Source organism: Ambystoma mexicanum, chromosome 5p, assembly GCF_040938575.1.
Source record: "Ambystoma mexicanum isolate Mex_15411 chromosome 5p, UKY_AmexF1_1, whole genome shotgun sequence".
Classification (NCBI taxonomy): Eukaryota; Metazoa; Chordata; class Amphibia; order Caudata; family Ambystomatidae; genus Ambystoma; species Ambystoma mexicanum.
In genome coordinates this window covers 351,548,044-351,573,392 of record NC_090930.1, presented here as the reverse complement: position 1 = coordinate 351,573,392, position 25,349 = coordinate 351,548,044, and positions in this window count along the sequence as shown.

The window sequence follows — 25,349 nt, the reverse complement described above, 5'->3', positions numbered from 1 at the left end:
TGTGAAAAGGTCAATTGTCATTCGAGCAATTGTGACTCGAACAATTTGTATACAACCAAATTTCTGGGGGGTTTCAGGTTTACTTGTATCCATGATGTCCCTTTAACAAAGTTGTTTCAGTGAATGTATATATTTGACTTTCTTATAGAATATAGTAGGCCATCTGTTCAATATCATACCCAGGTGACAGAAGGCAATGGAGGACACATCATATTGATCAAATCCTATTGATCCCACCCTCAGAGAGTCATTACCACTCTACTGTATCTTAATTTTCAGTTCACATAATCCATACTATTGTGCAAACATTTGTGCATTGACTGTCAATGTGCATGAAGAGGTAGGAAAACGATCCCAATCACTTGATGAACCTTTCTAGCCCCACAGTTATGGAGGTCTTTCCACAAAACATTAGTGAACATGGATTTTGGTCCTAAAACATGCAATATGGAAATTAGTACAGTCTTGTTTCATATCCCTTTAGGAAGTCGTATAATCTCAGGTATTGATTCATATTTTTGGTTTTGAAGGGATTAACTACTTATGGATGAATCTGCAAAGAGACCACTAAGAGTCTTCAATATATGTAAAAATGCTGTAAGCATAGTCTGAGACCTTGAACACTACATCCTTGAAATATGTGTTAAGTCTGGTCCTTTCAAGCAATGTTTCCAAAGATAATACCAATAGTTATCTTTGAGATTGTATATGTGTCTTGCACAATATCATTCTCACAAATGCTTAGATATAGTCTGGGGACAGCATGTGAAAAAATTAGGCCAGGAAGTGCTGTATGATCCCGTCTGGGCCTGAAGCCTCAGCCGAATTTTGTTTTCTTTTAGCATGGAGACATTAAGCTAAAGTGATGGAGGATTCTAGTGCCATGCGTTCCTCCGACAGGTATTTCTTCAGGTAGGGAAAACCTCTCACATGTTGTTAGATCTCCTGTACTGGCGGTTCCCTCTCAGGTGCATACCGCCTTTTGCAATACCCAGCAAAATAATTGGCAGGTACTTGAACCTGGCTCATCATCCTATCAATGTGATCTTTTACACAGTTCAAAAATGCTTTCAGGCGCTTAACTTTCAGATAATTCACAAACACCTTGCCTGTACTCTTGGCCTCCTGCAGTATTTAGCCTTAACCCCAGGCATGGTACTACATTATCTCTGATTGCTGCTGTGTTATACTTATATCTGAATCTGAGATGCATACGGTACCTTACATGGTCCTGCCTTTCTTAATACTCCATCTTCTTAAATTGGTTGAACTGCTGATCAATTCTTGCCTCCTTAGATTTTTTTTAAAATGTACAACTCTTATGGAAAGCCACGCAAGAGTCCAATTAATTATGAAATTAGGTGTGGGAAGACACATTCAGTTTACATTGCCCTCAATAAAGGCTGTAACCTTTCACAGAATCCAGCAGTGGGTAAGAAATAATTGCTAAAATGTCAACTGCAAGGCTTAAATCCAGATGAAGCACCATCACCACCAGGGCATAATCGTAGATCACCCACAACCTAAAGCATTTGTCAACCAAATCACTGAGTAGAGGCTTAGTAATGAACATACAATCAATTCATGATAGCAATCCTGGCAATGCCCTAAGAAAGGTATCATTCCTGTACATAGGTAGAATCCTTCGGCTGTCAAGCCCAAACCTTCAATGCACATTTGAAAAGCATTTTGCACATCTCAGATACAAATCTGGCCCTAGATTGTCTATCAAGAAATGACTCACAGATGTGGTTGACATCATCTACAGTGCAATGATCCCCAGACACAGTATAAAGTATCAATGTCTTATTTCTCGCCAGAAAGTTGGATATCATATGTAGGTTCATTAACGTTGTCTTTTGTTACAAATACATCATTTATCTGCATGAGCCGCCGTCACCCATCTACATCTGAACATTGAGACACCACAGAGGCCCCATATTTTTTGTATAATAAGATCAATATACCCTAGAATTCCCATTAGACAGGGATTAAATTCCATCACCACCGAATGACATCTTACTTTCAAGGATAATGCAGCATGTAGTTGTGTTTACTTCACAAGGCCTACTGTAGTCTTAACCGTGCACAAGAGTGATAAAAACTTTAATAATTTGATAGGAGGGATACGCAGCCTCATGTTCAAGAACACCCCGCAAACAGTATATCCTGTCTGTAATAATGTTTCCCCCTTGTAGCCTCAAAATGAAATCCATGTCCACCCAGAATTCAAATACAAGACTTCCCCAGTGGTCTATTGAGTGAATGCAAACTAGCTATGAGGGTTGGGGTGATGGAAGGGTGTCAAAACTGAAAACTGAAAACCAGAAAACAATGATCTATGGTTAGAGGCCCAAACCTCTGAAGAGCACAATCAGTGGAATAACATTTGCAATGCGACCCTGACATAAATATAAAACTGTGTCATCAGAACCAGAACTTTCAGGTACATTTGGCTCCATAGAAACCCACAGTCATGCATGAGAATCCATTTGGTGGAAGAGTTACTGCACTCCATCATAGGAAACCTGACAGAAGGGTGAGATTCATAAGACAAAGGGAGTCATCACAGGTTGGGCGGGGTGGGAAAAATGCACCAGGAACTATATTACCACCACATTACTGCTCTGTCAATCCTGAGTTTGGGTGGAAAGTGGCAGGTTTATATCCTGCTTTTTGCTGGAGGTAAATATCTCAACTTTCCACCCCTTTGTGATGCTATTACCGCAGTGCAAATTGTGCCGCAGTAATAGCGCCCAGCATGCCCCATACGGTCCTATGGACTCTTCAAAAAATGGGGCCTTACAGCCATACCCCATCTCGGGATCCTGTGCTAATAGTGCTGGCCTGAGTTGTGGTAACACTATTTGTGTTGGAGGTATCCAGGCGGATTAATCACAGGGATAGCACCAAGATTCTGATAGAGCCCAGTACAGGGCTAGTCACCATTAAAAATCTGACCATGAGAAAAGAAAAAGCAACAAATACATGCATGTGTAAATTCTGAGCAGATGTTAGGAGTAATCCAGTAAATATGGTCATACAGTGAAACAGCATCCAAAAACCTATAACGGAAAAGGAATGGAGGAAAAAGCTCAACTTATTCCATCTGTCCCGCTCATTTCAGCTCATTTCATTTTATTGAATTTATCATGTGCCTTTAGTTAGATTGGAAAATAGAGAGAGGAACGGAAAAGAGAAGAAGCACTGCGGGGTTTCGGAACATTTAAGAGAAATACATTCTGTGATCTAAGGGAATGCAATGCGATGTAGAATAAGAGGAAGGAAGGCGGGTACAGATCATGGGTACATTTGAAGATAATAGAGAGAAAGTGGTAGCAGGGACATGAAATAGAAAGTAGAGAAGATGTGATAGAAGACCGAGCAGGTAAGGAAAACAGGAGACAAATCGAGGAATTATAAACAGATCGAAGAGGAAGACAATGAGAATCAGGGAGGCCAAGCAATAGAGATGAGCAGTAATCAATATGAGAAAAAACAAGAGAAACGAGAATACGTTTTGTGGCATGAAAAGAGAGATAGGGGTGTGCATGATTGATTTTGAAAGTGCTTAATAATATGATTGAGCAATAGAAGAGATATGAAAGGAGAACAAAGGCGAAGGTTTAAGGTAACGCCCAGGTTACGTGCAGATGGTGAAAAAGGAAGAGATGATGGAGGAAAAGAAAGAGATGGATTGGGAAGACTAGAAGGAATAGTAAAAGCAGGAACAAACAGAACCTATGTTTTAGAAGGGTTAAGATGAAGAAAATGAGAAGATGTGCAGTTCTGAATAACAGAAAGACAGTTTGAAACAATAGAGTGCAAAGCAAAATCAAAGAAGGAACATGAGAAAAAGACTGTGTGTCATCTGAGGACAGATGAAAAGAAAGATGGAATGAGGAAATAAGAGCAGACAGAGGAGCAGTATAAAGAAAGAAAAGAAGAGGACCAAGTACGGTGCCTTGAGGAACACCATATAAGAGAGGAAGTGACGGAGAAGAGTGCCCAGCCCAGGTTACAGAGTGGGACCAATGGGAAAGATAGGAGCAGAACTATTCAAGAACAGACCCTGAGATACAACGAGAGAGTGATCAACCGTATTAGACGCTGCAGTCAAGTCAAGACAAATGAGAATAGAGGAGAGCTTAGAGTGACAAGCAGACAGGAGAGAGTTTGAGACATGTAGAAGAGTGGTCTCTGTAGAGTGAGGAGGACAAACCCCAGATTGAAGAAGAGTGAGAAAGGAGTGAAGCTTTAGATAGCGGGTTACCTGTGCATAGGCAGCCTGCTCAAAACATTTCGAAAGTAAGGGGAGAAGTGAAATAGGCTGAAATTTGGCAAGAATAGATGAGTCAAGAGTACGTTTTTAGAATAAGAAGAATACGTGCATGCTTAAAGGTAGTAGGAAAGCAAGAGTTTCAAAGGAGGAATTAATAAGAGTGAGATAAGGAAGGATATTAGGATATACCTGAGGGATAAGAGAAGATGAAGAGGGATCAGAAGGGGAAGCAGTGGGTTAGCATGAGCTAAAATTAAAGAAGTATCAACATCACCAAGCAGAGTCAATGAAGAGAGAGAATGTGGAGGTAAGACAGGGCAGGAAGAAGAGGAAGGAGTCGCAGGAGAGATAAAAGCTGAGCGTAGATTTGCCACTTTAGAAGTAGAGTTATTTGCAAAGTCAGAAGAGGGGAGAAACACAAAAGCAGAAGGATCAGGTGTTTTAGGAGACAAAATTATGTGAAGAAGTTGATGGAGGTGTAGAGGGTGGTGGGATAGAGAAAGTGTGATTTCTGAAAAATATGATTTGTTTGTGGCATGTAAAGCAGAGTCAAAGGAATAGTGCCTGGTTGAGATTGCAGGAAGGTCAAAATGAGATTGAAAGTTTTTCCATTACTGTTTGGCTTTAAGCATGCTGCGAAGGGAAATGAGACTGAGATAACGTCAGGCTGTGGAGATTTACAAGTGGGAGAAAAGGGGCACAGAGGAGAGGTTGAGTCAAGCACAGATAGCAAAGAGAAATGTACAGCAGTAGCATCCATGTGAGGAGAGAGGGAAGAGAAAATAGTAATTGATGGAAGAGAGGAATGCAGGGAAGAAAGAAAGGATGCAGTGTCAAATTAAAGATTACGATGAGTAAAGATAGTCAAGGAAGAGGAAGAAATCAAAAGAGCGGGGGAAGCAGAGAAAGAAAGTAGTAAGTGATCAGAGGCATAGAAGGAGCAGGAAGACACAGGAGAGGGAGAAGGAAGTGATGAAAAAAATAGATTGAGGCAAGAACCAGACTGATGCGAATGAGGGATGGGAAGGAAATGCAGATGATAAGAATTGGCAAGTGAAAGCGGTAGAGGGAAAGAGGAGTGAGAACAAGGGAGATTGAAATCCCAAGAACAAAAAGAGGGGAGGAGGATGGGAGAAGGTGGTAGAAGAGAAAATCAAGAGGGTCAAGAAAATCAGAAAGTAGACCAGGAGGATGATAAACAACAAGGAGGGAAAGAGGGAAGGGATTAGAAAAAGGAAGTAAAATGATATTCAAAGGGAGGGAAGCTTGGGAAGCTAGAAGGAGGAGGTAGAAGAGTCCAGGAGGAATTATAAAGAATGCCAGTGCCCCTGCCACACCTGTGTGGGTGAGGACAATGGGAGACCGAAGTGGAAGCAGTATGAAAGGTGGCTGGAATAAAAAATGATTGCAAGGTGATCCAGGTTTTAGTCAAGCAGAGCAAATGAAAATCAAGACAAAGTCAAAAATAAACTGAGATTTGTTGCAAACTGAGTGAGCATTCAGAAGACCAACATTATACAGAATTGATTGGGGGACAGAAACATTTGAATGGTCGTGTGTGCGAGCAGAAGAGAGTTGGGGTAAAGTACAGTGGGTTATCCTAGATGGATTAGGACAGGGCATGAAGTCACAGAAGAATTTAATGAGAAAATAGACAGACAGGTAGCAAATCAGCGCATGATCAGGCGTGAACAGGGGCAAACAGGAGTAGTTCATCTCCATCTGATGGGCAACCCTTTTGAAAGCTTTAGAATCATTGTAGCTTCATAGATATGTGTGGTGTCTTTGAGAGAGACGTTTAGCATAGAGTCGTCAAATAAAACAAATATTACATTATTTTGCTTCAAAGCAATATCCAGCATGAGGGATTCTTGATGGCGAGCTGTTGGGATTTGGACACATGCTGAGAGAGATCAAGATACCTGTCATTCTAGTTGATCTTCTCCTTCTCTCTGGCTCTCAGTAGGACAAACTTCTACTGTACTTGCTCATTTAAAACCTTAATCAATCTACATGGCTTGAAATTCACTGATGGCCTGTATACTGACACTTATCATGGCCAGTGGGTGGCTGATGGCAATTTCATTTGAATCATTTTTGGGATAAAAGTGTATGATCCCACTGCCTCCTTTGGAAAGCTTCGCAACAGCATGCTGTTTTGACTGCTTTTGTTCTCAACATATTCATGATTCTTTTTCATCCATTTGATCTCATCTGCTAGCTTTATCAACATAGATTGCCAGTGCCCTGCATCACTTGTTTGTCTGAACGCGAAATGTTCTCTTCACAGCTTTCAAGATCTCATTTAAGACCCCCAAGAAAGGTTGAAGGTGTGACAAAAGGACTACTCTTCTGCAGGAGTACAGAGATTATTGGTGGTTTCTAATCTCCTATGCAACACCACACTACTAGTAATTTTGTTTAAGACCAGAAAAGCCGGAAACTATTAAACACTTGTTAACTGCTTGTCCCGCACTCTTGGACGTTAGGCAGATGTATTTCTATAATTTCTTCAGTGAGTACCAAATTGTAACTTCAGAAATGTTGTGGAATAGCCTATATAATGGTGAACGAATATCAGTGAGATCAGGGCTTTAAGTGGGGTAAGAAATCGAGGGGGGGCCCTCGTTTGGGGGCGTGGCTTGTGGGAGGGGCGTGGCCTAAAAAGTACGCAAATCGTAGGGTATACACACAAATATATATAAATGTTATATATTTGTGTGCGTACCTTACTATGGTTTGTGTACTTTGCAAGCCATCTTTTATAAACGTAGAAATATGTTACATATTTCTATGTTTAGAAAAGATGGCTTGCATAGTACACAAACCATAGTAAGGTACGCAAACAAATATATAACATTTATATATATTTGTGTGTATACCCTACGGTTTGCCTAGTTTTCAGGCCATCTTTTCTAACATTTCAGGTTTATAAAAGATGGCTTTGAAAGTACACAATTCAAGCCATCTTTTATAAAGCTTTGACTACGGACAAAATTGTCCGTCGGCAAAGCTTTATAAAACATGGCTTGAAATGTGTACTTTCAAAGCCATCTTTTATAAACCTCGAAATATGTCGAGGAATCCCCAGGTTCGCCGAGGGTTAAAGATGCCTCGGCGACCTGGGGAAACAAAGGGACAGTAACTGCCTCTGGTGACCTCTCGCGCGAGGGGTCACCAGATGCAGTTACTGTGACTGACGGAAGTGGCAGCTAGTCACAGCGTCGCTGTGGCTGGCTGCCACTCCGGTCAGCTTGCATGACTTCATTGCAGGCGCATTATCCCGTCGAGGCTTCTGCCGCGACGGGATAATGCATCCCGCCAATGTTGCGGTAGGACGGGGCCCCGGCAGGGCCCCGGCTCAGTCCCACTTTTTGGAGACTGCCGGGGCCCGGCCCCGGCAGGCCCCGGCCCACTTTAAGCACTGAGTGAGATTGGCAATTGTGAACTTTCTAAATACTCTCGAATTAGACTAGTCGCCTTTTAAATCATCAAACTAGCTTCATGAACAGGGATGCTGCCTAAAAGAACACAATTATGCTCTTTACATGAGACCTTAGGACCATTGAATTGATAGCCAATTGTTTGGTAAATATGAACCTTTTAAGAATCACCAAGGTAAATTGATTTAATTTTAATGGTTTACTTTGTATAAGGAAGGATTAAGAATCATCAAGGTAAATTGATTTAATTTTAATTGTTTACTTGGTATAAGGAAGGAAATCTTGATATTATGACATTTAGGGGCTGATTCATGGAATTTGAGTGCCGAAAAACAGAGATTTGTGCGCCATTCTGCCCGCAAATCCCCATTTGTTAAACAGGGATTTGCAGGCAGAGTGGCGCACACATCCAGGTTTTTCGGTACACAAATTCCATGAATCAGCCCCTTAATCATATAACTTAGAACACTTTTACGATGTTGATAGATATTTCGTAAAATATGTATGATATAGCAATTTTATCATGTATTGTTTTGTATTGAAATGTTGTGATTATTCAAATAAATCAATAAAAAAATAAAAAAATAAAGTGGCAGTGTTCGCAATCGTAAAGATGTAAGAGCTTTAACATGAAAGGTACACCTCCTTCACCATTCCAAGGTAGAATAGGCTGAACGAACGCTATAATATTCAAAAAGACTGTAAACCAGACAAGAAGCATCCAAAACAACAGTCGTATTGTGGTACCAAATTAAACACATTTCAGAAGAAAATTAAAAAACAAGCACACTATTAAAAAAACGAGATGATAACCCTTGAGCAGGAATACAGCGTATGCAGATCTTTGCATGAACATATGCCCTTCTGGTATAAAGAAAAGTGGTATGCAGTCAATTGTTCCTGCCGGCAATGTTCAGGTTTAAGTATGTCTTTTAAATGGTTAAGAGTGGATTCGTGGGTATTACTACAGCCCTTAAAACTAGGTGAGGGGTACAGAACCATTACATATACATTGCAGTCTTGATATGTTGGTTCAATAGCATCAAATTGTCTTCTAGACATTTTCCAATGGGTCAAGTCTGCATCAAGATGGGTGAATGTGTCAGTTAGTAAGGGGTCATGTCATACTTTAGACAGTTTTGTCATACACTTCTAAATAGTTTGAGTCAGTCTTGAGACAGTCGATATGTGCACTTTTCAATGGATTGATTCAGCAGTCTGATGGTCGAGTCAGTCCTTGGATAAAATGATGCTATGTGGTTTAACAACATTAGACATATTGAAGGTGATGGGGAACAGGCAGATAAAGTCAAGTTGGTGGCTTGAAAAATGAGTGACACAGTTAAAAATGCAAACTATGTAAAAGGCAGTTGTGTGGATATTGGGGTAGCTCAAAGTGACTCGAAAGCAGTCAATTCAGCTTAAACGCAGAAAGAGGTGCCAACAGAGATCAAAGCTATTCTCTGTGCCTGGTTTCTTGTGACACTCGTCCCATGAGCCTGAAGTATTCACATGAATAGCTCCAATCTGTCAATCATAAACTGGAATTGTTTCTGCGACAGTTGAAGGAAAAGATGCCACTCATTTCATAATAACCTTAACATGATCTGCTTATATTCTCATTCGGGACATCTGTACAGCAACCTTCACCTTTGTGACTCTCTTGACCCCCAGGCACCATCACGAGCTTCAACAGATTATAGGTGGACCTGCTACTCCAATTTGGCTGGGCATCTGCTGACAATGTAGATGCCAGATGGAGAGACACAGAATAGAAAGCAGCACAAGCAAAGGTCAAATTACTACTATACAGGAAGCAATCAAATTCACATACAATGCCCCTGTAAGGTCCTTCTATGGAACCACCTGCTCATGTTAAGTTACTATGTTCTTGTAAAGTAATGAAACAACCCTGTAGTGGTGCAGATCTTTGTCTGTGATGCAGTTTGTCTCGGCTCGGGGAAAACCAAACCTCAGTCTGTTGGGAACTGGAAAAAGAGCAAGAGCAAAGTGTCTTATTTGCTCCTTCGAATTCAGGTGCTTCTGGTATGTCGATGACACCCAGATCCTTACTCAATTAGATCTGGACCAGGCAGAGGTTTTGTCGCGCTTGATAGTCATGAGGAACAGGATGGGCAGGAATTGGTTGAAGATGAACAGGGACATGACTGAGGTTCAAGTGGTGGGTCCCCCCAACCCTACTCTTTGGACTCCTTCCTTTTGTGTTGCTGCTCTTGGTGATTTCACTCTTCCAGTGATGTCTGTTAGGAATCTTGCGGTTATTTTGTCTTCGACATTTTCTATGGCCTCTCATGCTGGGGCAGTTTGTAAGGCTGGGCATTTTCATCTAATGATTCTGTGCAGGGTTTTGCCAATTTTACCATTTTACCTGAGGCCTTTGGGGGTGGACTCACTGGTTCTGAGCCATATAGATTACTGTAGTCTCTGTTTTTGCAAGGAATACTAGAAGATAGAAATTCAAAACTGTTGACTGCGAGAGGGGATCGAAAGTGTGCTCAGGCAATGCTGGCAGAAATGCAGGTGTTGAGGTGTTTATTTATGGTACCACAAGTATGTGCCTAAACAAAAATTCTGGTACCACCAAGGTAACACATGAACGGGACCGTGTCAATTAGTAGGATGAGTGAGAAGGTGCATGTTGTTGGTAACAAGTCAGGTTGACTGATTCACATGGAGTCCAAAGGCTTCCAAAATATGAGCACTAGCTCCACCAAAAACCATTTGCAATCTGCTGGTAGATCCGCTGTACCAATTGGCGGTAACAGTAATTCCATTTGGTGTTATTCCGGCAGATATTCCGGCATAATACTGACAAACTCATAATGAGGGCCAGTATCCTGAAATATGTAGAAGTAAGGAGCATTGTATAAAATGGTCAGGCATGAGCCATCATTAGTACAATACATTTGTCATAAAGCAAAAGGTAAGATTGCCATGTAGGGAAGAGGCAGCTTACTATCCCAATCATCAGGGCAGACCCCAGACACGATGCCCAGGGCCACGGTCATGTAGCTACAGGGCCGCACATTATGTCTGTTACACACATATTTGCAATACGTGGGGGCATCAAAACATGTATGCATAATAGGTACTCAGAAAGCAACCCATATATGCCATGTCAACAGATATTAAACTGCTCACTTCCCAAAGCTATTATGCAAAGGTTAAATTAGACACCCTCTGTACATCCCAACACTCTGTCTGTGAAGAAGTACAGGGAATCACAAAAATGCTCAAGACACATGCAGCATGATAGACCTTTCTCAAAACCACAGGAGACCCGTGCCTTTTTTGACATTGCCATGTTACCCATGGTCATTTGTTCCTTGATGGCATTAACCTGGCCATCAGATAACATTACACAGTGTCCTACCTCTACAAAAACTGCAAAGGCTACACCATCCTAAACATACAGTTGGTGAATGATGCATTTTATGGTTAACTACCTACTTAAAATGATTACCAGTATCATGGTTTGACACCAGCCTATTGGAAGACACTTGGATATCAATGTGCACGCGGAAAGATCAGTTCAAGTACTGTGCACTGTTAGATATATCACAATGAAAACACATGTGTAGGTCTTTACAAACACTTAAACAACTTCATTGATATGCAGGTAGACACCTACAGAGACACAAGACGTGTGATGCCAAGCAACAAACATTCCTTCACCCTCACATATGACCAAGGAGGCTCACTAAAGACATGGCTCTAGACTCCTTGAACCAATCGCAAAACAAGAGAGATGAGGTGGTACAATAGGCCTATGTAGAGTCGAGGTAAACCACTAAGGGAGTCAATTGATATTGATATTTTATTTCTATTGCGCTCGTACACAAGCGTTTCAGAGCGCGAAAATGCTATGCTAGCCTAAAGCAAAATGTTAGATGTGTGTGCCAAGGCATATGCTGAAACCAGGTCCATCATGTGCAGACTGATTATCTTAGGCAAGTCATCATCATCCTACACTTTCTGTTCACATATATGCCCCTTCCCTTACTTGACATGAGTTCAGGGCTAATGCCAGATTGAAGTGATGTTGGACCAACTGAACAGGCCATGTACAAACAACCAGTGTCCTGGTGCAGCAGGGCAATGGAGGAGAACAGTCATAGCCTGTTACCTGAATTCACAGCCCACAATGCACATCCACTGAACAGTGTATTTCTGAGTCATTTACATGCCTCTAGTTCTCATGGGTTCACTGCAAAGAATGGTGGGAGCCATGTATGTTCCCTTGGCTAGATCGCATTGCCTACATTGTTTTGATGTGCCCACTGTTTTTCTACCCTGTCCTAATCTGCACCGTCTAAGCATTTGTGTCACATCCCTCACACCGGTTCCCCCACATAATGCACTCTCTACCTACATCTTCCTTGAGCTGTTTCCTGCCTCAGACATCATGTCATCACGTGTTTCACATCACAATCATTATCATTGTCTTTCAACCCAAAACCTATGTTCTATGAATCGGAGTTTGTTCGATTTCTATGGCCAACAACACTTCCCAACTTATCGAGGGTGGTGGGACGAGCCTGGCTGGCACCATGAACTATGTGGGTGTCACTTTTACAGTTCAAGACACACCACTTTGATTCACTCCTCTGTATGACCCTACTGACCAAATCCATATTTCCGATGTAGCCCCAATGTCCTAGCCAATCCTATCAACAGTTTCCAGAACAAACAAGTATTTTTTGTTGTATCTCCAGCGCTGCTTGGAAGTTGTGACAGCTCAGGCATACCTTCCTTCTGGTGGGACATGTGCATCTATTCAGGGGAGCCAGTAACAATGGCGTTTGTTCTGTGAAAGGAAGCGATCTACAAGGCTGGCATGATGGGGAAAGGATGGACAAATCACAGCTAATGAGAACATGAGCTAGGAGGCAGCGACAATGCAGCATTTACATGATGATCATTACCCTCACTGTTTGATGTATGCAAGAGGCAGCCTACAAGCTGATATCAAGCTTCATCATAGCAAGAATATAGACATGTCCTGCTGCTGCAGTGCATGACAATTGGGTGAATGGATGGGTACATGTACTTCACTAGTCACAGCACTTCAGCGAAATGGCATGTGAAGGCATAGGCATACAGAGGTTCATCAGGCTCATTAAGTTATGGAGGACATGATATAAAGGGTGTGTCTGAGGACAACAATACTTGACTTTTGTTATCTACACACACCACCATTACATGGAGCAAAAGAGATGCACTGATATAAAGTGCCCCTTGCCTATGCAATGCGAAGGAATAAACACAGAACTTGTTTTTATATAATGTTTTATTGGTTAATTATCTTTCAAACTTTAACATAAGGAAAGGGGCCAGAACCATATAATTTGGCATCAAAATCTTAATCACTCCTCCATCCAGTCTATTCTTTAACTCTTTTTCCCCCAGGGTAGCAATTAACAACACCACAACAAATTTCAGGGCATCAGTTTATATGACCAATTCTGTTCCTGGTTTGTAATTCTCCCACCAATACTCTTTCTGTGTGTGGTCACATGCCTGCACAATTAATCCCCTAGAGGTATCAGTCAACAATACCTCAACACATTTTAAGGCATCAATTGTGCGACCAATTCTGTCCGCAGTAAGTAGCCTCTCCCATAATTGCTCTTCCTGAGTGAAAACATCCTCCTGGCAGTAGATTCCCATAGCCTTTCCCCTTTGCTCATTTAGAGAGGGACAAAATAGCATCAAATGTCTGATTGTTTCAACAGAGTCCATCTTTTTGCAGAAACAACGTATTGCTTTGTTCGATGTAATTTGTTTTCTTATTAGCAGCACTTCTCTTGAAGGCAAGATGTTAAGCCTACATCATAACAGTACGTCTATAAAATGGGCTGAAGGACATTTTCTCAAGCATGATGGTAATTCATTGACTTTATTACGTTCCTATATAATATTATATCATAGTTTTCTGTTGCTTGTAATTCAATGGTCTCTTCCCAATCTTTACACTCTTCATCAATGTTTGCATGTAACTTCTAGATATCTGGTTTCGGTTCAGGCCAATAGCTATTGTATATTTGATAATAATAATAATAATAATAATAATAATAATAATAATAATAATAATAATAATAATAATAATAATAATAATAATAATAATAATAATAATAATATCAACACAACAGTAAAAATGCTATCAAAATAAAGAAGAAGAAGAAGAAAGAGAAGAAGGAGAAGAAGGAGAAGAAGAAGAAGAAGAGGAAGGAGAAGAAGGAGAAGAAGAAGAAGAAGAAGAAGAAGAAGAAGAAGAAGAAGAAGAAGAAGAAGAAGAAGAAGAAGAAGAAGAAGAAGAAGAAGAAGAAGAAGAAGAAGGAGAAGAAGAAGAAGAAGAAGACGTCCCCAATAATAATGCATTTTCTAAATTCACTCAAACGCTGTGTACTTCTGCAAGTAAGGGGCGTGCACTTGGTCCTCGTCACATCTGATGCTGTACAGGTAAGCACATCTACCAGTGTGATATTTTGAGTTGTGCAACACACACAGGGGCCTGGGTCTTTGGGCGAAATTGACTATGAATGTCTTTCTATGGGTTCTACTTTTATTCATGATCAATAGTAGGTGGTACAGCACATGAGTTGCAGACGTATCAGCTTTGAAGAGCCCTACCATATTCTGGACCCTCTTTGAGCTGGTGCACCCCCTATGTTGCATCATGAGGAATATGTGTGTTAGTCTGGTGTCCCTGTCTGTGTCAGTTGCAGATATGGAATGTCATGATGCTGTCCAGTTTCATTCTGGTGGTCTGAGGGGCCAGATGGCGGAACTTGATGGAGCTGTCAAAAGACTTGTTCCCCTTCATGTGTGTCTTGCCCAAACAGGGTCTAAGAGCCTCACAAGGGTGTTCCGTGGTTCCCCATTTCTGCATGAAAGACGGGTCTGGAAGGAGCAATTCGTGTCTGCTCAGTCTCATTTTGTAAATGCGTGGGCATGTGTAGCGCACTGGGGTTTATTTAGATGGTTTGTGTGTGTGCGTGTGTGTTGCTGATGATGTTTTACCGACATATGCAGGTGGATTATCTTGCTATTGGACCGGAGAGCTCGGTACACCTTGAGGATGCGGATGAGGTTCATAAGCTGTCGGGTTTTGCCATGTATGTGAGTTTGGCAATGTGATGGTGGCACTGCTGATTGGAGGAATTGGGTGCTGTTTTCGCGGACGCCTCTGAAAATGATGCAGTACCCCCTGAGCGTCTCGGAGCTTGCACTGCAGGTGTGAAGGGTGCAGCGCCGTTACTGTGTGATCCTACCTTTTATAGATTATTGGGTCTGGCATTGTAGTAGTGTACAATCTGCACACCAGCAAAGGGCATTCCTGGCTCTGTTGATGCAGGATAAGGTGTGTGCAAAGTGGTGTGTATTGCAGATCTGCGACGACTGTGATTGTTCATGGGAACATGGGCATGTTTTATTTTGGTGGACGGTATGATGCCTTCAGAGCCTTCCATGGCACAGGTGAGTGCTGGCTGTCTGAGGGCATGTGAACTACTAGCTGTGACGAGGCACCCTGTGCAGTATTTCAATCGATGCTCCTTCACTCTAGCCAGCAAGTATTTGTGTTGGGTGGGTTACATGGTTTCCGATTTATTTGTAATGTTATCAGTAATGTTATCACACATGTGTACATGATTGCTTTTTTAGACAGGGTTTAAATGGCATTCATGTTGTCATATTCAAGAGTGGTTACGAGTGGTTCATTGTTTCTTGGTTGTATGGCAGTGTAGGAAAATGCATTCATTGTGTATCCATCGGTACACGGGGAGCCACTGTATCCTGTATAGAGGTGTGCTGCATGCCACGGTACTTGTGGGAGCATGGGGCTTGGAGCTGCTGCATCCTGTTTAGTGGTTTGCTGCATGCCATTGTAGTTATGAAAGCCTGCCCCACGTGTTACACTTGCGCAGTGTGACTATGTTATAGCTCTGTTCGAGGTGTAGAAATTTGGCATAAAGAATGTGCCACGTTGACGAAGTGTTGCCGACATATGGAGATGGTGGAGGGGCGTATTGTATCCTGATATATTCGGGCAGGGATGCTGAGTGCTATGTCAGAAGGATTGTGAGAATACATGATAACATGACACATGACACCATTCCCATGTCTTATTGGGCACAGGGTGGATTAAATAAATATGATGGAAAGAATGGTACGTTCTCTTTAACGATGCCTCTGTTATGTCTGCTCTGTCATATGATATGATATGTTTATTTATATTGCGCCTATACACAATGTGGTTCATGAGCCAGAGGGTTTTTCTTTTTCGTTAACACCTACTAGACGGTGGCTGAGGGTGTCTATTGGGTAATTCTAATGCGTGTTCTACAAGCCAGTCCAGTAGTGAAGCATGTGCTGCAGAATGTGATGAGTGCAGCACACTCAGAATGTTTATGGGCACTGGTTGAAGTACACCCAGCTGCCATCTTTTAACTATGCCAGTTATATGCCACTTCTAACAAGAGAGGCTTCTTTTAAGTGGGAGTAAGTCATGTGGGTGGGGGGGTCATACCCCGTTCACCTGTAGAGGACCAGACCGGAAGTCAATGGGCCTCATTCCGAGGTTGGAGGTAGTCATGGCGCTATTAGCACCATGACTACCTCCAATACCGGTACCGAGTCCGCCCTCATTCAATGGGGACTCACTGGTCTATTCCAACCTTTGCGGGACCCCATTGAAAAAGCCATTCCCCATTCCCATTTCAGCCCCCATAGGGCTCAATGCGAAGGGGGAAGGCGCTAATAACGGTACTGCAAATTGTTGTACCGTTATTAGCTCTGAAGTCCCTTAACGGGCCCCGTCCATAACGCCTGGTAAAACCAGGTGTTAAGGTAGGGACCCGCTAAGGGACCTCGGAATAGGGCGCAAAGGGATTACCGGCACCGATGTCCTTAACGGTACCCGGTATCACTTTGCGTCCACCTCTAATGAGGCCCAATGATGGGAAAGAGGTGAATCGGACGTGTTTTAACAGACGATCTTCGGCAAGCACAAAAGGTTAACAATGGCCTGAAATAAAATATGAAAGAATTCACTGTTTCATGACAGCAGGAATAATCAGCTGGACGTTTCATAGGGATGTGTGAGCCTCCTGGAGGCAGGAGGGGAGGGGCATAAGGGGAGGTGAACTGGGGGGCAAGAAGGCTTGGCTTGGGTCGTGTGGTAGGATGGGGTGCTGCCCATTTCTTGCAAGATTTGACAAAAAAGGACTTGCTTGACAATACTCTCCTGATAGTTTCTGTTAACTTCATCATTCAGACCCTCCAGTTTATAGTGATTTTGCGATCCCGCAAAATACAGCGAAAACGGCCGTTTTGTGCAAAATGCCGCAAAAACTGCCGTTTTGTGCAAAAATTACATCTTAAAAAAAAAAATTTTTACATTTTTTTTTTTAAAGCAATCTGCAAAAAATACTGTTTTAAAAAAATAATACTCAGGGTGACAGGTTCTCAACTTTTTTTTTACACAAGTAATGAAATGCGCTAACACATCTCATCACTTGCGCACCAAAAAAGTGCAGCCCAATCCACAAGGGACACATGAATGGGCACATTTTATATGCACGCCCATTCAGATGGCCTTTTTCACCTCCTTGATCAAATAAAGTGGCGTTTCTGTCAATTTAAAAGTGCATCCCTCATTTCCAAGCAAGATGCACTTTTAAATGTGCAGAAATTGTAGGCAAACGTATGCGCATGGGATGTGGGGCTGCCACTGCATGACAGGGTCTTTCCTGAACCTGTCATGCATTTCTTTTAAGGTATGAACCGCTGCTGTGCCGCTTGCATTTCTGTTCCTCAAACAGGATAAAAATGCATTTTTTGGGTCTCATTTTACAGCGGCAGGCACCTGGAGAGCCTGTCCCTGTGAAAGGCGCTAGGAGCTTGCAGAACACTGTCGGGAGAGCGATTCTATTCAAAGTACTGCCCATTTTGATGACAAAAATCTATCGAATGTTACAATTTGACCTATTTCGTCCAGTATTATTCGATCAATTTTTATAAATACTGAACATGTGTTGCGGGGGTGTCCCCCGCTCCCCATGTTCACTATTTTTGGTCTAGGGTGGTTGCAGAAGTGTTTTCCCCTTTTTCCTCAAAATTGGAGCCGGGGACAAAAAAAAAAGAAAATAACGAAAAAGGGACCCTGCAAAGTCGGATCCGACCCGCGTTAGAGGGACGGATCTGGCACCGCAGGGTTGCAGGGGAAGTGGCAGCGACCAAGCAGTTAAGTTGGGGAGTGGGTGGGGTGGTGGTGAAAGGTACATTTTGGGTTGTTTGGCTGAAGTGCCAATCAATTTGCAGCGAAATTGACTACGGTCAATTCTGCCGCAAATAATTACACTTCGGTCAAGCAACCCAGAACACCATTCAAGGCAGCTGGACAGTGCACAATTTGCAGTACAGCTCAAGCCTGTGGAAATGCACCGGTCACCTTTGAGAATAAGGTGACCTGCTCATTTCCAAAAATGGGTTGTCTAAAAATAGCATATCCTCCGTTCTTTTTTTAAATGCCCCATTATTTGAGGAACTGGGTCAAAATCTACATTTAAAAAAAAAAAAAATTGTTACACTATGAAAGAGGGAGAGTGATGGATGAGGTGTGAAGTGATAGACAAGAAAGCAAAGGGAGAGCAGTGGGTCAGAGGAGGAAGCGCTGCACAAGAGAGCAGAGGAAGCAGTGATGCGGTGGACCAGAAATCTGAGAGCGAGCAGAGGTACAGAAAGTAGAGGGAGCGTGTGGTCAGTGAGCCAGAAAGCAGAGAGGAAGCGGTTGGCCAGAAAGAGGCAGTGAGCTGCAGATTGGGAAAAAGAATGAGGGAAGAGTGTGATAGAATGGGAGAAAGGATGCAAGATGCAGAATCAGCACAAAAGAATGAAAGACTGTATATTGCGGGAGGAATTGTAGAGTGTGAGTTGGGAGTATGATTTGGAGTGTGGCTAGGGCTGGGCAGTGCAAATTGTGACTTGACAGTGTGATATAGCATGTGAGTATTTGTATGACAGAGAGGTCAAGGAATTTAAGTTGTGATGGAGAGTTGGTGAGATGTGTGTTGGTGAGAGAGGTGTGTGGGTGTTTGGGGGATGGGAGAACATAGAAGGGGAATATTTTCAGCATTACAATTGATAATGACAAATTTAGTTAATATTATTAAATAGTTCAAAGAAGGTAGCAGGCGCTCCTCTCCAGAAAGAACATGGCATGATAACACGTGTATGGGGTTGCTTTTGGCACTCGTGTTCAGAGAGGAATTGCCATAGCGTTTCGGTGCTGGACTGCCCATGTGGGCGGGACAAAGACTGATATGCAAATGGACATTGCCCATCTGTGAAAGGTACAGTGAGCAAAAAGCATGTGCTGCAAACTCTCATCTCAGAACAAGTTATAATGCCATGATCTTTCTGGAGAGGATGGCCTGCTACCTTTTTTGAAATACTATTAAATAGGCATGAACATTAAACCAGAAATGTAGCCAAATCAAACACTGTTCTGCCAAGCCAAAGACATCTGGGACTCTTCCTATTAAATGAATACAAAATGTGTAGCCTTGCACTCTGCCTATTTCCTGCAATGTGGCAATCTTACACCCTCCAGTTAATAAAAAATGTACCGCAAAAATGCCGCAATAAATAAAGGTTTGTGCCGCAAAATTTGCCATTTCATGCAGCAAAATTTGCCATTTCATGCCGCAAAATCCTGGAAAGTCTGATTATTGGATTTTCTTGTTTGGAGCTAAATCCAATAAAGACAGGGTGAGGGTGTGTGTGCCTTTCAGAATAATGTCACCGGCGGTTTATAACGCCTTCTTAGACATATGGAAAACAAAGTTGGCCTTTCTTCTATCAGGCCCAATCCGGTTTCATCACAGACTACACCCACTAGTAAACGCTTTTTTCAAAGGCATTACTATGAAGCAATGTAATGGCAATTCAGTGTTCATAGAAACATGATGGGCTACTTGAGGCAGTGACTTCAAGTTTCGCTAATAATTAATAAATTGCCAGACAGGCTGGCGGCCACACACAGTAACATCGGAAAAGGACACACCTCTATTTTCTCCCTCAACATTTTCTAATAATTCTTACGTCTTCTTATGTTAGCATGATAAAATACATTAAAATACTTTAAAGAAAGGGTGGACACGATACATTCTGCAGATGCATCGTTACCTTGATGTTAAGAACGTTAGGAACATATTATATTTGGTTAAATAATCTATAATGAATCTTATAAACTTCAGTGGCAATTTGTTTGTTCTGTATGTGTATTCCTTGAGATAATTACATTTTTTAAAGATTTGCACTTTGTTGTTTTCAGTATAACTGATTTTATTTATGAGCTGTAACACATACAGCGGTACTATCTCATCTTTACAATTAACGTATGCAATAAATGGCAGCAGCAATGGCTGCATGTGCGGACATATTAAAATATCACATACTGTGCTGTGTCCACAATGTATTAACACCCTGCTCAAAACCAACTAACACGCAGACAGAAAGGTATAACACAAAACTATTAAATATTGAATCACATTACATTACGCGTTTTTGTGATTACAATGCAAGAACCATTGCTGTGGTTCTTTCTTAGAAACAAAAAAAGAGGTTTCTTCATTTAAACATCGATAAAGGCATGTTTTCCAAATTGCATAGCGGGTGGTGTTTCCGTCCAAACCAAACCTACCGGATGTTCTACTATCATTGATAGAATACGTTGACAAATGCACATTGTCTAAAGAAATCCCCACTCTGATGGGATGCATTTCATTATACTAACGTAATGCGACTGATGCCAGTAGAGACATACACCAGTCCTTTCAAGTAGCAGGTGTTCCTGTCACTTTCACTTCAATTTGCAGAAATCGATAGGTGCATGTGTTGCCCGAATACAATATGTTAACACTACTCTGTTGATCGTTTACAGATTATAAAAGTCAACATATATGTTCAGTTTACAATCTGACCCGATTTACTGCATCTCTCTATGTCTATCTGCAAAGAGTTATACATTCATAATGGGATAACCCGGCTGTTATTTTAGGTTGGTGAATACAATGCTGCTGTGCTTTTCGTGTGGTCCAGCTACAGCCTAGCATATCAACACCTAAAGAGGCAGGTGTCGGAGATCTCGTTGACTTATTGCTCACTTACCTTCAGTAGAATTGAATGATGCCACACTTACTCCGAGGAAGGAACAGGACCGTGCAAGTATCACCCATAAAAATGTATTCATGAAGAATACACATTAATAACGTTCAAATAAAGACTCGTTCAGATGGTGACAATGTATCCTGCAGATACACTTAAAAGTAATAGCGGGTAGCAAGAAGAACATGGCAGTCGCCATTACAGTTGATCCCTATGCACTGCACCTTCCCTTTCCCAGCCAACATGTAATTATAGTCATAGATTGGTTATTTACCTGAGAGGTTTGACGATTTCCCATATAATGCGACACATTCCACAGGGAAACTAGACTTTCGAGTTTCAGCACATGCGGTCTGAACCATCTAGGGCACCCTTGGAGAATGGAACAAATGCAGAAAAGGTACATTTTCATTGACCACCGAATCAAAATGAGGTTGTAAGTGGAGTCATATCAACTTTTCTATAGGTGTTCATGGCAGACAGCTTTTCTTTTAAAAGCCATTGTTTTCAAAAGTGGAACACACACTATATGCTTAGGTAAGAGAAAATATTGAATCATACATTGTATTGTCTTGCACCAGGGGACCTCTGGTAAAAGTAACTCCAGGGAATACCATTAATCCAAAAAACAGAGCATTTACCAAGCAAGAAGTAACGCAAATGTATTGGACCCAAACAGCTGGGATGCACGGTTCAGACAGCGCTGTGGAACTGAACTGAATGAAATGAGCTGTCAGTACTACCCACTGAAGCTAAACCTTTTATACCTGATTTACCAAATTACCATATAACATTTTAGTAACGTTTTTAAGGCAGGTCACAAGAGCCGATTGGTGGGGCTACATCATTCCCCTATATCCAGATATATGTTGAATGATCCTAAAAGGACAATCCAATTTTTATCCAGAGTTACATTAACATCCCTCATGACAAAACAAATATTCCCACACTGCCCCTCAATTATGTGATTGTTCTGAACAGTGAAAAACAAATTTTTTGACATTGGTTGGCAATGTCCTATATACTAAATAGCTTGAGATGGTAAGGAGCACACAATGCATACCGTGTCTGACCAATGAAGTTCCCCTGCAGACATCTGCAAGGACACTATACAATGTTGCACCCTTGGGGCACCAAAACCTCTCTCCATTGATTGGCTCCCCATCATGCACCCCACAGACCCTACCCCAATGGTGTGTTCCTACTCAAGCCTTGCTGCCAAGAATGGTCTAAAATACTTACACCAGATTGTGGCTGGAGTTTAATTAACGGTATGTAATGTCTATTTTTCTGCCAATTCCCAGGTGCCTAGAACGTTGGGCTTGAACGTATTGTTTAGAATAACTTTGCTGTGGATATGTTCTCCTGGGAACCTTCAGCCATGCAACAATTCAGCACACTGTTTCTGCTGAATGTTCAAGAAATACATTCTGCTTGTCACACAACGGCATGCACCTCTTTTCTTATGAGCAGTCTGCGAAAATGTTTTCTTAACTTGGGCCTACAAAAATGGCTTCTCTATTGTTCACATGTTACTCAAAGAAAACACCCCTACCATAAACCACCCTATAAATCTTGCACCCCCCACTCTGTGCCCACTACATACAGTTACTCCATATTGTCCCCAAAGCACCCACCTCTCTGCTTCTGTGTCATGTTCTGCAAGCACCAATGGATTCAAAGACATCTTCACCCCTGGTGTCACCCACCACACCATCCTTGATGTCACCACATTCCTTGCACAACTGGTATTATTTATCAATTGAAGCACTTTGATCTAACAGGTCTTTGCTCTTTTCCTTGGTATCCACACCCTTGTCATCCTCTGCAAACTCCCCTTTTGATACTCATAATCCTCCAGTGAGCAACTGTAAGGTTAGCCCAATTTACAGGGGTATCCCTAATTATAAGGGTACCCCTTAATCACACTCACACCAGAATAAAGTATGCCCCTCTAGGAATGTAAGGCCAAGAGTATATCTTGCAATGATAACAAATGAGGAATGAGGATGGGAGCAAAGAACCTGCTGCCTGAACTGTCTCTTCTGTCCCTCAACTGTTGCTTTCTCCTGCAGACTGGTGCCAGGCAGGAGCTTTTAGAATCATAACTTGCTGTAGTGGCATCTCTGGATATCGGCATGGCTCCATCCCACTACGACCTGCTTCCATACAAGGGATGCTCCAGTCTTCCTTCCTTCATGGACGGCGATGTCTGTTTAGTACATACTAATTTACATATTGCTAGCCTATCTAAAAATACACTGTAGCTACATTGTGGTACCTATGACTACTTAATGTACAAAAACAAATTCAAGTCATTCTCCCCATACCTTATTCATTCTACTCATATTTTTATCTGGTCCTGTATTTTTTCTTCTAAACCTGGTTTTCATAATTCTGTATGTTGGACAGATTCTGGGATGTTGGTGAACAAGGCAGCAGCTTAAACCAACTGCTCCTGCTCCCTCCCAGCCTATGGATAATAATAATATTGGAAATTGAGAAAAATGAATCCTGCGCTGATATCAAAGAAGAAGATTGAGATCCCTGACAACCCCAATTCCAAAAAAGCTAAACAAGGGGAGAAGATGGGTGAGAGTTCAGAAAATGGTGACATGTATGCACTGCTTCTCCAGATTGCCCAGGATGTGAAGGAAATGAAGTTTACCCTCAGTGAATTGTCCTCTCAAGTCGGTCACCTGGAGAATAGAGTCACCAAAGTGGAAGCAGAAAATACAACCTTGGCCACGGAGGTTGCAGGGAGTTATAGGGCCTACAAGGAGTTGAGATATGAAGTTTCTGATTTGAAGAGGAGGAACCTGATGTTGGAGGCTGATCAAAGGAACTTGAACTTGCGCTTGCTGGGTGTGAGTGAAGACTCTGTTTTGGACAAAAACCTCGATCACAGAGTCAGAGGAGTACTGGAGGCAACTTTGGGTAACAACATCCTAAAAGAAATGGACATGGATTACTCCTTTAGAGCTGGTAAGCTGGTCCAGGCCGGAAAACCAAGACAGATCATCATGGTGATGTCCAGAGTGAGTGCAAAGGAAGGGATTTTAAAGGCTGCGAGAGAAAAAGGAAAACTTCTGCTAAATGGAGATCAATTGGCGATCTATCCAGATTTCCCTAAGGAAATAGTGGAAATGAGGAAGGCGTTCAAAAGTGCAAAAGCTTTGGCACAAGAAAAGGGGATTAAAACTCTGCTGGTGAAACCAGCGACACTGCAGATATTTTTTGGATCAGGTGTCAAAACCACAGAGGATCCAGTTGAAGCTGAAAAGTGGCTGAGGGCTGGGGGCTTAAACTTGGATAATAGTATTGCAGATTGATGTGATGCATGATGTATGAAGCTGTGAAGATGTAAGGTTACTTTTCTTTATTGATTCATTTTTTCCTGAATTTGTTAGATGGGAATTGGTTTGTTTAGGTATCAGAGCGTTATTAATGTTTCAAATATGCTGTAACGGTTTTTCGCTCGAGCGTAGGCTTGATGTGGGCTCGGATAATGGGTGCTTTACTCTACGGCAGTACGCGCTCTATAGATTTTTTATAGGTGATGGTGCTTGTTTTTGTTTGGACGGAGTGCGGGAGGTGTCGTGCTGTCCGGAAATGTCGGCCGTGCGACACCCTTCAGAGTCTTGCCCGCAGTGGTGTATTGGATTGGTGGATGCGGGTGACCAGCCACTGTTGACGCACATTTGAGGTAAGGCGTAATGGCGCGTTCTCCTTTGGGGCCGCAGCACGCGTGTTCCGGGCAATGCGCCTTACTGCATGCTCAGGTGTTTGGGGGGCACAGTGGGTGTAGAGGCTGGGGTGCATGTGTTGTGGCTGAGGGGAGGGGAATGCTCTTTGCACGGCTTTATCCCGGACTGCTGTGGTACGTTGATCGCATTGTAATGTGTTTCCATAGCCAGAATTAGATGAAGGAATGCCACGTTTGCGAGTATGCTGCCCAATGCTAATCCCCTGCACATGTAACAGTTGTTCTTGTCCTGGTTGCACACCCCTGACATGCTGAGTGGGGTATATTTGACATGTACTTGTACTGTAATAACTAAGCCAACTGTATGCCATTACCATCACTGCATAAAGAAGGTGAGAGTTGTCACTATTGGGTACCTGGGGTTCCACTGTAGTCTACACCTTTTACTTTGCATGGGTACGTTTCCTTTCGTGCTGTGAGAATGTAATAGTGCTGTCATCTAATGTGAACACTGACGAGGCCTATGGTTAAGATATGATTGTGCACCTCTGTCTACTTACCAAATCACAGACAGAATTTTCGATTAGGTTTTTTTTTTTTTGCAGTAATGCTTACGTTGGAGAGGGTTTGATTCCATTCTCAAAGTGCAATGAGTGATGTGCCAACACGTTATGTCTGGAGTGCCCAGTTATACAGTACATTTGGATTAATACGGTGGGGGTTGCAG